Source organism: Miscanthus floridulus, chromosome 4 (genome assembly GCF_019320115.1).
Source record: "Miscanthus floridulus cultivar M001 chromosome 4, ASM1932011v1, whole genome shotgun sequence".
Classification (NCBI taxonomy): domain Eukaryota; kingdom Viridiplantae; phylum Streptophyta; class Magnoliopsida; order Poales; family Poaceae; genus Miscanthus; species Miscanthus floridulus.
The window spans coordinates 119,577,565-119,590,899 of NC_089583.1; the positions used below are offsets into that span (position 1 = coordinate 119,577,565).

The 13,335-nt window shown below is 44.4% G+C and overlaps 2 pseudogenes; one reads left to right on the plus strand and one right to left on the minus strand.

Moving 5' to 3' along the window:
* Window positions 1-440: 440 nt before the first annotated feature.
* LOC136552877 (tRNA dimethylallyltransferase 9-like) lies at window positions 441-2,326 on the minus strand (annotated as a pseudogene).
* A 781-nt stretch (window positions 2,327-3,107) lies between these two features.
* On the plus strand, window positions 3,108-10,455 carry LOC136549213 (non-specific lipid transfer protein GPI-anchored 23-like; annotated as a pseudogene).
* Window positions 10,456-13,335: the final 2,880 nt, after the last annotated feature.

Here is a 13,335-nt window from a genome sequence, read left to right on the forward strand (position 1 = left end):
ACAGAACAAATTACTAATGCAGTTTATAGGTAGGTACAGTACTCCTGCAAAAGAGAGAACATCATACTTGCTTACCAATTATCTTAGAGGTGCATGCATCCTATGTTCCTAATGTAACAAACATTACCCAATCAAAAGACCATGCTGAGACGTGCTCAGAAAGTGCAAGATATGAGAAAGAAGAATGTCAGTACTCAATAATCAGTACATACCAGGGATCACGACCCATTGAGCAGTCCAATGACAGAAAATTCCACCTTCAGCATCTGTACGCAATCAGGGAAGATTACATATAATCATATCCCAATGAAGCCTCTTCCTTTTAAAATTACATTTGGAAATATGTATAATGATTAAGAGGAAAAATAAGTTTGGGTTCATCATTCAAAATATAGGAAATCTCAGAGCACCCAAAACTTCCATGCTCTTGATATGCACACATCACTGCTTCTCCTAGGAACCTCTACTTAAAAGTTTCGCTTTGCATTTCTTCTGTAACCAGTACAGAACAAATAATCAAACATGTACTGTCTTAGACTGCTTGACTAGTATATCAGACTTTTGCCAGACAGGAGCGAGCAAGCAGCATACTTTGACAATAATAGCAATGGTAGACAGCTTACGTAGCTGCAGTGCACTACAGCAAAATAACAAACAACAGCATATACGGTACAGTTGCAGCTCAAATGAAAGGATAGTCCTCAACACATCTCAGCTTAATTCTGCACGAATCACACTACTCATTTGAAGCCTAAAAGTAACAAAATCAGGTGTATGTACCACAATAAACGGAACCAAGCTCCTCACATAGCTCATAGAGGAAGACGCCAAAGAAGAAATATGACTTTTCATTCCATTGAGCCACTTTGAAAAGACATTTTTACTATGATTGAAAACAAAAATTAAAACCAATAAAATAAATCCCTGTGTTATTGTGTATTGCTCTAAAAACCTCATGTGCTCATTGGTCAGCACCCAAAAGCTGGAAGATTCTCCAGTTTGCAGAAAGATGATAAGAGAGTAGGGCTACACTTCATTTGCCCTGCGTTCTCCTGATCCAATTCAAAACGTGAGAGCAGTCATGATCTCCAAGGAACAAACACCCTGTTCTCTGAGCGATAGGTTTTGAGATCACGACTTTCGAGCATGCAACTTTCCCTTTTCATTTCAAGTGATTCAGGGACCATCCTTGGACTGCAGCCATGGTAAGCATCACAGATAAATTGAACAATCGCCTCAAATGGTTGTGAGGCATTGACCCACTGGTAGATCTTCTCATTGCGGAACCATGTAATTTGCCGCCTTGCGAAGTTCCTAGATGTACTTTTAAACTTGGCCAGAAATTCGAGGAACTCCTGTGTGGTGCTTTCACCTCCATTCTGCCTACAGCCGAGTAATCATCTGACGCGTGCAGTATGTCGATCAAGTGATGTGGCACCATGCCCATCTCCGTCGCGGACGGTTTGGCGGAACCAACGTCAAGGACACGGTAGACTTGCACGGAGTCCGCGCTGATGATCTCTCCTCCGAGCCTCCTGGCCACCTCCAACGCGAGCCTGCTCTTCCCGGCACCAGTAGGTCCGGAGATGACAATGACCGTATTCTTCTTCCTTTGATGATTCGGCGCCAGAGGGGCGGTCGCCGCTGCGGCGATCTTCTTTGCGGAGCGGAAAGAGGAGGGTGATTTGTGCTGCGAACACAGGACAGGCCAGGTTGTCCAGACGGCACGCCGCGCGGCTCCAAGCTGTGGCCTCATTTCACAGCACATGACAGGAAACGAGAGTGCCTGCCAAAGATGTAGAGGGAATTAATTTCAGTCCACAACATGGTTCGAGGTGAAAATCGCAGCTGTGTACTGGTACCCAGGGCACTGTTACGCTCTGGACAGGAAAATTGCTCAAACAGTGGGTAGCAGATGGCTAGGCATTTCATCAAACACATACAGGACGCAACCAGAGGGTCAAATCGAATGGCACCTGTGCGGATTGTGGAGTGGCAGGCCTGTCTGGGCATCATGAGCGCTGAGGGCCGAATGGGCGTCTGGGGACTGTGGAGCGAAGGAGTGCTAGTGGAGGCAACGGCGAGCTCCGACGCACACAGTGCGACCCGGCAAAGGTTGCTCTCGTGGAAACACGGGCAGCTGGTCAACCAGAATCGAGCTGGTAATTATTAGCCAACTCAGGTGGGTTTTGGCAGCAAGCTGCAACTCTCACCTCCACCTCTCCTCCGTCAGCCGTGCGTCCGCCCAGGCAACGCTCCCCACCGCCGTCCGCCGGTCACTGCGCCTGGTGCTGCTGCCGGGCGGAGGGAAGGTCTCGCAGGCTGCATTGGATTCGGAGCCTCGGAGGACATCCCACGGGCCCATTGTTTAAGATCATCCCACGTCCACCAAAACTGGCCTGAAGAAGAAAACGGCCCATCAGACCCATTCTGGTGCCCGATGATGCAGCCCACCCACCATTGTTCCGATCAACTCGGAACAGCAAATACCTCTCAAAAAAAAAAAAACGGAAAAAAACTCGAACAGCAAGTAAATTATCTGGACTACTACGGCCATCGTGTCGCGCCCAACTTTTTTTTATCCAAAAAAGTATATACACATACACTTTACGAGTGCAAGATCAGAAGGAGAAGGCAGCCTTTCACCCTCTCTTAGTCTTATATCTTACAGACATGACAAATAGAGACAGACCCTCAAACTCCTTGGACAAACGTTTAATCCTTTGAAAGACAAATTAATCGGAAGCAGTAATAATAATGGATGACGAGAGATTAAGAATCCAATCTCGTTACACGAAATGTTAGAATTCTTTGTTATCTCGACGCCATCCATCCATCCATCCATCCATCCAGACTATAAATTGAAGGCCAAACCTCCGATCCAACATACAAACATACCAGGCAAAGCGACATATGGCCCCGTTCGGCTTACCTTAAAATCAACTTGTTCGGCTTCTTTTTTCAGCTGGAATAGTATTTTTCTCTCACAACAATTCAGCCAGAACAGTGTTTTTCAGCCAGTTTCAGCCAAGTTTCAGCAAGCCGATCAGGGCCATAGCATATCATCGTCCTAGTTCCCAAGCCTCCTTGCAGTTCGACTATTCGACATGGCCTCGCCCAAGCTCATCGCCCTGTTCTTGGCCTTCGCCAAGGCGGCGGCGGCGACGCTGCAGCCCTCGAAAGCGGTGAGGATGATACAAGCCCAGCAAGCATTCAAGCCCACGGCCACCGCAGGCCAAGAATTAGCAGAAAAGGTGGCCCTGGCCGACCAAGCAGCAGCCGGCGGCGTGCCAGTGCCACGGCCATCGACGACACCTCCGGCGACAGGCATCCCCACCGGCCTGCCTCCATAGCTACTGCCCGCCATACTGGGCCTGCTTTTCCCGCCACTGGGCACCATCATCGGCCTGCTGCAGCCACTGATCCCGCCGCCGGGGTCGTCTCCGCCTCTCCAAGCCGGCACCGGCACCCAACCGACGGAGTGCATGACACCGCTAGCTAGCATGTTGTCGTGCTCGGACTACCTCACCAACATCACCGTGCTGACGCCCCCCCGGCGAGTGCTGCAACGGGCTCAGGTCCATCATCAGGGACGCGCCCATCTGCCTCTGCCACGGCATGAACGGCGACATGGACCAGTTCCTGCCCAAACCCGTCGACCGCATCCGCATGACCATCCTCCAGCTCGCCTGTGGCACCATGCTGCCCATCCAGACGCTCTTCGCCTGCAACTGTAAGTCACAATGTCTCGCATTAAGTTACGAGATTCCACAGATTTTACACATGCTTCGATTTCGATCCATCGCAAGAAGATTAATCTGGTGATACATGTTCATATTTGAAGGGGGGACCGTGACACTAAGAGTGAGAGTGAATTAGGCAACTTAAAAATATAACTTCTAAACTATGGCCTCTTTTTCTAACCCTAGCAAAACCTATGCAAAAGATAAGCTATTTAAATGTGCAACTACGGTTTTGCTAGTGTGTTGCTATCTCTACCGTAAAGAAGTAATATAATCAATATAAATGCGAAAGCTAAAAAGCAAGGTAGAGATATGCAAACTCCCGTCGACGACTTCAGTATTTTTACCGAGGTATCAAGAAGCGCGCAAGCTTTTCCTAATCCTCATTGGAGCCCCTCGTAAGGAATCCCTCGCAAGGGCCAAGTTTTTGGTCGGGTAACTCCGTGGATAGCCTTAGACCTTCTCCACGCGCAAGTGGGTCTCCGACGTGCCTTCCGGCAGGCCTCTCCCGGATGCTCCCCGCCGTCTTCACTATCAAGCTTCCGGTCAAAACATCTCGGGCCTTGTTCCCTCCGGTACACGGTGGTGGCCACACCACAAACACGGTTGGTGTGATCTCGCAAGACTACAAGCCTCTCTGATGTATAACAATGGTGCGCGCAAGCACCAAGTGGTAAGAGGTATGCAAACCTCACTAAACACTAGGCCTAAACCTAGAGCAAGCGCATAAGCGGTGGTCTAATCAACCTAAGCACTTCGTAAAGCATATACGCTAATCACCTAATAAATTACTAAGCACTATGTAAGTGGAGATCACTAAAATGGTGTATCAATACCCTTGGTATGTTTCCTCAGCTCCACCCCTGTCATTTGGCCGGTTGTAGTTGTATTTATAAGCCCTACTGAGAAAGTAGCCGTTGGGGATGAAGTTCCGCTTTCCTGCTACTGACCGGACGCTGGAGTCGTCCTGATCGGACGTGTCCGGTCATCCCGACCGTTGGAGCCACGAACAACTGATCGGACGCTGCCAGCGTCGGGTCACTTGCCACCAGACGTGCCCGGTCATATTTTTGCTGCTCTGGAACCTCTATGTACTTGATTGGATGCTGTTGTCCAGCGTCCGGTCGGTTTACCGCCAGCGTCCGGTCACTTGCTGAGTGTGTTGCCGGATTGATGAATAGTGCATCGGTGCGTCCGGGTCGATTCACTTGTTCAGCATCCGGTCGTTGCTGCTGACACCTGCGTTGTAGAGCCACTGATCGGATCGTCCGGTCACTTTCTTCCAGCGTCCGGTCCAGCGTCTGGTCACCTCTGTGAGCTCGTTTCTTCGATATCTTGCGTGCGGCTTGATTCCTATCTTCGTGCTTGGACTTTATTTGATATCTTGGGTCTTCTCTTGTGCTCCTAAGGTCTTGCTAAAGGTGTTGATCATCGGATCATCACGTCACCTTCATCCAAGTCACGTCTTGCATCCTATTGAACTATAAAATAATCACTTGCAAATTCATTAGTCCAATTTAGTTGCGTTGGTCATCAAACACCAAAATCCAAAGTAAATGGACCTAGGGTCCATTTTTCTTACAATCTTCCTCTTTTTGGTGATTGATGACAACACGACTAAAACAAGCAAATAATAAAAATTTAGAATTTAAAAACTATCTACTTGCTAGGATACAATGCAAGGGGCAAGATTATATGATGCTAAAAGATACTAATTGTAAGACTATATAAAAACTTATCTTGCCCTTGCAAATGTTCCCACGTGGTATTATGGATTTAAGCTTTGCTTCCTACAAATTCTCCCTATTACATAGGCTAATCCATAATTCACTATCCTCCCTTTCTCGGACCATTACCACTTGTAGACACCATTTGTAGATTATTACCACTTGTAAATGATCTAGCTTTTGGTCCTACTTATTAATGCTTGCTTTTGGTCCTCTAAATTCTCCCCCTTTGGAATCAAACACCGAAAAGGAAGATATTAGTAGCACAAGGGAGGGTCAAACTTTGTGATCCTTTGTGTAGAGAGTAAAGTAGATCACAAAATTTGACTCTCACATTATATAGACTAAGCTCCCCCAAATATATGCATACATATGATAAAAGACAAAAGCATGTGTATAATTGGCAAATCTTTGCTCAAGAAAATTTAATCTATATAATGCATGGAGAAATCATATAAATATCAAAATGACATCAATATGATGATATCGGTTTAGAAATACCACATGTGGAAACCAATTTGATTTCTACCACTTGCAATAGGTGGTGGATATTTGAAGTATGATGCTTAACTTCGGAGACTCCATTTTCCTTACAATGAGACTACTACATATGATAAACTTAAAAAATGTGTTTGTCTCAAAGCATCCAACTTGTAGAGTAACCTCTCCCTAAATTTGAGCACACGAGTATAAAATACTTGTAGAAAACATGCACATTGATTTTAGAATAAAAAATACCACATGAAAGATGACATCACATAAACACGAGAGTCATTTTGATGGTGATATTCGGGAGAGATTATCTACAATTTGGACTTTGGCACATATTAGATGAATAATCAAAAGACAAGCTATGTGTCATGCTCCTAAACATTTTTAAACAATGTAGGTTTGCTCAAAGGGTTAAGAATAAAACCGAGCAAGCCTACCATATGATATACCTAGTGTATGCATGACAAAAGATATGAGCATGCAAATGCAAACCTAGGCATGAAGAGTAACTAGATGCTTAAAGATACCAATTTGTAAGAAAGTTAAATCTAATACCAATTAAAGCAAATATAATCTAGTTACCTAATATGAAAAGGGGAATTTGGGTCTATAGTATTCACTAACCCACTTGGCAATGTTTTTGTCCATCATGATGCACCCTATGAAATGCACCCATACTTTACCAAGTCTCCAAATTCTCCGAAGTCCATCGGACTTCTCACTTCCCTTTCGGGATCCAAACCTTTTTGGTACTCTTCATATTGGAAATGATCTCCTTTGGCACCTAAAAGTGTTTGACCCTATTATTGGCTTATTTGTTCACCTTGATGGCCACCACCTTGTTATTTTTCTTCTTCTTCATTAGATAAGGTGTGGAGACCTTTTGTCCACCTTGTTGGTGTAGGTGTTGGAGAGCTTACTTATTTGCTTCTTCTCGTTCTTCTTTGCTCCTCTCCCATTCTTCACCTTACACTCATAGGACTTATGATCTTCCTTGTGGCACACGTAGCAAACCATGGTTTGTCATTCATCAAGCTTCTTCACTCCTTTGACAGTGTTATTTTGATGAAGTTGTGCTTGCTTCGCCTTATCTTTCACTTGAGTCAAGTCCTTGGTGAGGTGAGCTACTTCTTGCTTGAGTTGCTCATTTTTCCTTTGCAACCTCTTGTGTGTATGTATCTATAACAACTTTCTCAACATAAACTTGGTTGCACAAGAATGAGTCTAAACATAAATCATTACAAGAAGTAGAGACATCTTTTTTAGACATATTAGAACTTTTCTTTTTAGATGCCTTGGTAGGGGTTGCACTAATGGCTTTAAGATTAGCAACTTTATTAGTTAGCTCATCACAATATTTGCACATGGTTTCTATTTTAGCAAGCAAACTTTTATAAGCATCTTGTGAGCAAGCTAACTTTTCTTTTAATTTTTCATTTCTCTTTATAAGTTGCTCAGCATTGATTGTGCATGCATTTATTGTTGCACTAGCCTCAAGTCGTTCAATTTTAGTAGATAGTTCAACATTGAGATTAGCAAAATTCTCATATTGTTCAAACAAAGTTTTATATGCTTCTTGTGAACTATCTAGCTTTTCTTTTATTCTTCCGAGCTTCTTTTGTTGACTAGTATAAACTTTAGCATAATTAAGATTTTATTGCACAATTTCATCATAAGAAGGCATTTTATCATCACTATCACTCTCACTAGAGGATGAGCTTTTGTTACCTCATGCCATAAGGAACACACGAGAAGAGCTTGATGATGAGTGCTTGCACCCTCGCCTCTTGTGATGATGTTTTTCTTCACTTGAAGAATCATCCCATGTCCTTATTGATGTGAGGGCTTGTTTCTTGCATGCCTTCTTATTTGTCTTGGGTGTGGGTTTATTTGGACAAACTTCCACAAAGTGCCTCAACTCGTCACATCCATAGCATCCTCTCTTTCTTTGCTTATTTCTTTGATTTGTGAAAATAAGATCTTGAATTTGGATAGGCACACCCTTGACATTGAGCTTTTGGATCATCTTCTCCACCTTATTGATTAGTTTAATTGATTCTTCATCAAGGTCGGAGGTAGAGGAGGAAGATTGATCATCATCATCATCCTCATCTTCTTCTTCATCTTCACTTGAGGAGCTTAAGCTTGAGCTTGTCTCAACTTGCTTGCCCTTCATCTTCTTTTTCTCGCCACATGCGAGAGCTTTGCCTTTGCTTGATGAAGAAGCTTCTTCTTGACCCATCTTGTGTGACATTTTAAATACCACTATTTTACCAATGACTATGGCCAGGGTCATGGTGCTCAAGTCCTCTATGTTGTGAAGGATGGTGATGATGCTTACATATTTCTTTTGTGGTAGCACGGAGATGATCTTCCTCATGATGTCTGCATCATCTAGCTTTGTTAGTCCTATTGAATGGAGCTCGTTGATAATTAGATTCAACCAATAATATATATCATGAATAAGCTCATCATTATTCATTGGAAAGAAATCATAATTTTATTTAGCTAGACAATGTTTTTACTCACGAACATTAGATGTGCCGTCATGAAGCTCTTGGAGTTTTAACCATATTTCATGTACCATATTTAAAGTGAACACTTGGTTAAACACATCAATGCTAAATGATTCAAACAAGCAATTTTTTGCTCTAGCATTAAAATGAATTTCCTTTTCATCACTCTTTGTGGGTTTATCGGGATTCTTAATGGGTTTTATCCCATCACGAGTGACTCTCCAAACCCCTAAAATCAACCGCCTCAAGGTAGCAAGCCATTCTAGCTCTATAATAAGGGAAGTTAGTGCCGTCAAAGTGCGGAGACCTAGAGATATCCATCCCAGCCACTCTAAATAGCGTCGGCTCAATGATGGTTAAGCCAAAGGTTCAAATTGAACCAACTGGCTCTGATACCAATTGAAGGGGGGACTGTGACGCCTAAGAGGAGGGGGGTGAATTAGGCAACTTAAAAATCTAACTTCTAAACTATGGTCTTTTTTTCTAACCCTAGCAAAACCTATGCAAAAGATAAGCTATCTAAATGTGCAATTACGATTTTGCTAGTGTGTTGCTATCTCTACCGCAAAGGAGTAATATAATCAATGTAAATGCGGAAGCTAGAAAGTAAGGTAGAGATATGCAAACTTCCTTCGATGACTTCGATGTTTTTATCGAGGTATCTAGAAGCGCGCAAGCTTCCCCCTAATCCTCGTTGGAGCCCCTCACAAGGAATCCCTCTTAAGGGCCAAGCTCCTAGTCAGGTAACTCCATGGATAGCCTCGAGCCTTCCCCACGTGCAAGTGGGTCTCCGACGTGCCTTTCGGCAAGCCTCTCCTGGATGCTCCCCGCCGTCTTCACTATCAAGCTTCTGCCCGAAACACCGCGGGCCTTATTCTCTCTGGTACACGGTGGCGGCCACACCACAAACGCAGTTGGTGTGATCTCGCAAGACTACAAGCCCCTTCGATGTACAATAATGGTGCGCGCAAGCACCAAGTGGTAAGAGGTATGCAAATCTCACCAAACACTAGGCCTAAACCTAGAGCAAGCGCATAAGCGATGGTCTAATCAACCTAAGCACTTCGCAAAGCACCTACGCTAATCACTTAATAAATCACTAAGTACTATGCAAGTGGAGATCACTAAAATGGTGTATCAACACACTTGGTATGTTTCCTCAGGTCCACCCCTGTCATTTGGCCGGATGGTGGTTGTATATATAAGCCCCACTAGAAAAGTAGCCGTTGGGGACGAAGTTCTGCTTTTCTGCTACTGAACGGACGCTGGAGTCATCCTGATCGGACACGTCCGATCGTCTCGATCATTGAAGTCGCGAACAACTAATCGAACACTGCCAGCGTCCGGTCACTTGCCACTGGACACGTCCGATCGCATTTTCGCTGCTCTAGAACCTCTCTGTACTCGATCGAACGTTGTTGTCCTACGTTCGGTCAGTTTGCCGCCAGCATCCGGTCACTTGTTGAGTGTGTTGCTGGACTGATGAATAGTGCCATCGGTGCGTCCGGTCGATTCACTTGTTCAGCATCCGGTCGCTGCTGCTGACATCTGCTGTTGCCGAGCCACTGATCGGAGTGTCCGGTCACTTTCTTCCAGCGTCTGGTCCAGTGTCCGGTCACCTTTGTGAGCTCGTTTCTTCGATATCTTGCGTGCGGCTTGGTTTCTATCTTCATGCTTAGACTTTGCTTGATATCTTGGGTCTTCCCTTGTGCTTCTAAAGTCTTGCTAAAGGTGTTGATCATCGGATCATCACGTCGCCTTCGTCCAAGTCATGTCTTGCATCCCATTGAACTACAAAACAATCACTTGCAAATTCATTAGTCCAATTTGGTTGCGTTGGTCATCAAACACCAAAATCCAAAGTAAATTGGCCTTGGGTCCATTTTCTTACAATATTTGACAGCGCATCAGGTGCCACCAACAATGCCTCCAACCACAGCAGAGCCGCCGATGATGCCTCCTTCAGTGTCACTGTAGATGGCAGTTTTGATGATGTAGATAGGTTCTTAGTGTAAGGAAAATAGACCATTGGCCTATTTACTTTGGATTTTGGCGTTTGATGACCAATACAACCAAATTAGACTAATGAATTTGCAAGTATTTATTTTGTAGTTTAATAGGGTGCAAGACGTGACTTGGACAAAGGCGACGTGGTGATCCGATGATCAACACCTTAAGAAAGACCTTAGAAGCACAAGAGAAGACCCAAGATATCAAGCAAAGTCCAAGCATAAAGATTGGAACCAAGCCGTATGCAAGATCATAAAGAAATGAGCTCATTGTGGTGACCGAACGCTAGACCAGACGCTGGACAAGCGACCAGACACTGTGACCAGACGCTGGGCAAGTGGCTCAGTAGACAGGCGACCGAACACTGACCGGACGCTAGCGGCAACCGACCGGACGCAGGACAGCAGCATTCGATCGAGTACAGTAAGGTTCTAGAGCAGCAAATCTACGACCGGACATGTCCGGTAGCAGACGACCGGACGCTAGCCAGCGTCCGATTAGTATATTGCTGGCTCAATGATCGGGACGATCGGACACGTCTGGTCAGGACGATTAAGCATCCGGTCAGTCTCAGTTTCGCAGGAATTCGACCCCAACGGCTACTTTCTCAGTGGGGCTTATAAATACAACCCCCAACCGGCCATTTAATTAGTGTGGAGCTGAGGAAACATACCAAGGGTGTTGATACACCATTTTAGTGATCTCCACTTGCATAGTACTTAGTGATTCATCAGGTGATTAGCGTAGGTGCTTTACGAAGTGCTTAGGTTGATTAGACCACCACTTATGCGCTTGCTCTAGGTTTAGGCCTAGTGTTTAGTGAGGTTTGCATACCTCTTACCACTCGGTGCTTACGAGCACCATTGTTGTACATCGGAGGGGCTTAAAGTCTTGCAAGATCATACCAACCGCGTTTGTGGTGTGGCCGCCACCGTGTACTGGAGGGAACAAGGCCCGTGGCGTTTTGGCCAGAAGCTTGATAGTGAAGACGGCGGGGAGCATCTAGGAGAGGCTTGCCGAGAGGCACGTCTAAGATCCACTTACGCGTGGGGAAGGCCCAAAGCTATCCATGGAGTTACCCGACTGGGAGCTTGGCCCTTGCGAGGAGCTCCAACGAGGACTAGGGGGAAGCTTGCGCGCTTCTTGATACCTCGGTAAAAATACCGGAGTCGTCGATGGCAGTTTGCATATCTCTACCTTGCTCTTTAGCTTCCGTATTTACACTGATTACTTTACTACATTTGCGGTAGAGATAGCAACACACTAGCAAAACTATAGTTGCATATCTAGATAGTTTATCTATTGAATAGATTTTGCTAGGGTTAGAAAAAGAGGCCAAAGTTTAGAGTTGGAATTTTTAAGTTGCCTAATTCACCCCCTCTCTTAGGCGTCACAGTCTCTTCAATTGGTATCAGAGCCGGTTGGCTCATATTTGGACCTTTGGCTTATCCACCATTGAGTCGACGTTATTATAGAGTGGTTGGGATGGATACCGCTAGGCCTCTATAATTTGATGGCACTAACTTTCTCTACTATAAAGCTAGAATGGCTTGACACCTTGAGGCGGTTGATTTAGGTGTATGGAGAGTCACTCGTGACGGGATGAAACTCATTAAGAATCCTGAAAAGCCCACAAAGAGTGACGAAAAAGAAATATATTTCAATGCTAGAGCTAAGAATTGCTTATTTGAATCTTTTAGCATGGATGTGTTTAACCAAGTGTTCACCTTAAATACGGCACATGAAATTTGGTTAAAACTCCAAGAGCTCCATGACGGCACAAGTAATATCTGTGAGCAAAAACATTGTCTAGCCAAGCAAAATTATGATTCCTTTGCTATGAATGATGATGAGCTTGTTCATGATATGTATTCTCGATTGAATCTAATTATCAATGAGCTCCATTCAATAGGATTATTAAAGCTAGATGATGCAGACATCATGAGGAAGATCATCTCCGTTCTACCACAAAAGAAATATGCAAGCATCGTCACCATCCTTCACAACATGGAGAACTTGAGCACCATGACCCCAGGCATTGTCATTGATAAGCTAGTGGCATTTGAAATGTCACGTAAGATGGGTCAAGGAGAAGCATCTTCATCAAGAAAAGGCAAAGCTCTTGCTTGTAGCGAGAAGAAAAAGATGAAGGGCAAGAAAGTTGAGTCAAGCTCAAGCTCAAGCTCCTCAAGTGAAGAAGAAGATGAGGATGAGGATGATGATGAACAAGAATCAAGTCATGATGATCAATCTTCCTCCTCCACCTCCGATCTTGATAAAAAATCAATCAAAGTGATCAACAAGGTGGAGAAGATGATCCAAAGGCTAAATGTCAAGGGTGTGCCCATCCAAATTCAAGATTTCGTTTTCACAAATCAAAGAAATGAGCAAAGAAAGAGAGGATGCTATGGATGCGGCGAGTTGGGGCACTTTATGAAAGTTTGTCCAAACAAGCCCACACCCAAGACAAAAAAGACATGCAAGAACCAAGCCCTCACATCAATAAGATCATGGGATGATTCTTCAAGTGAAGAAGAACTCCATCACAAGATGCGAGGCCGCAAGCACTCATCATCAAGCTCTTCTCGTGCGTGCCTTATGGCATGAGGTAACAAAAGCTCTTCCTCTAGTGAGAGTGATAGTGATGATGATATGCCTTCTTATCATAAACTTGTGCAAGAAAATCTTAATTATGCTAAAACTTGCACTAGTCAACAAAAGAAGCTCAAAAGTATAAAAAAAAGCTAGATAGTTCACAAAAAGCATACAAAACCTTACTTGAACAATATGAGAATTTTGCTAATCTTAATGTTGAACTATCTACTAAAATTGAGAAACTTGAAACTA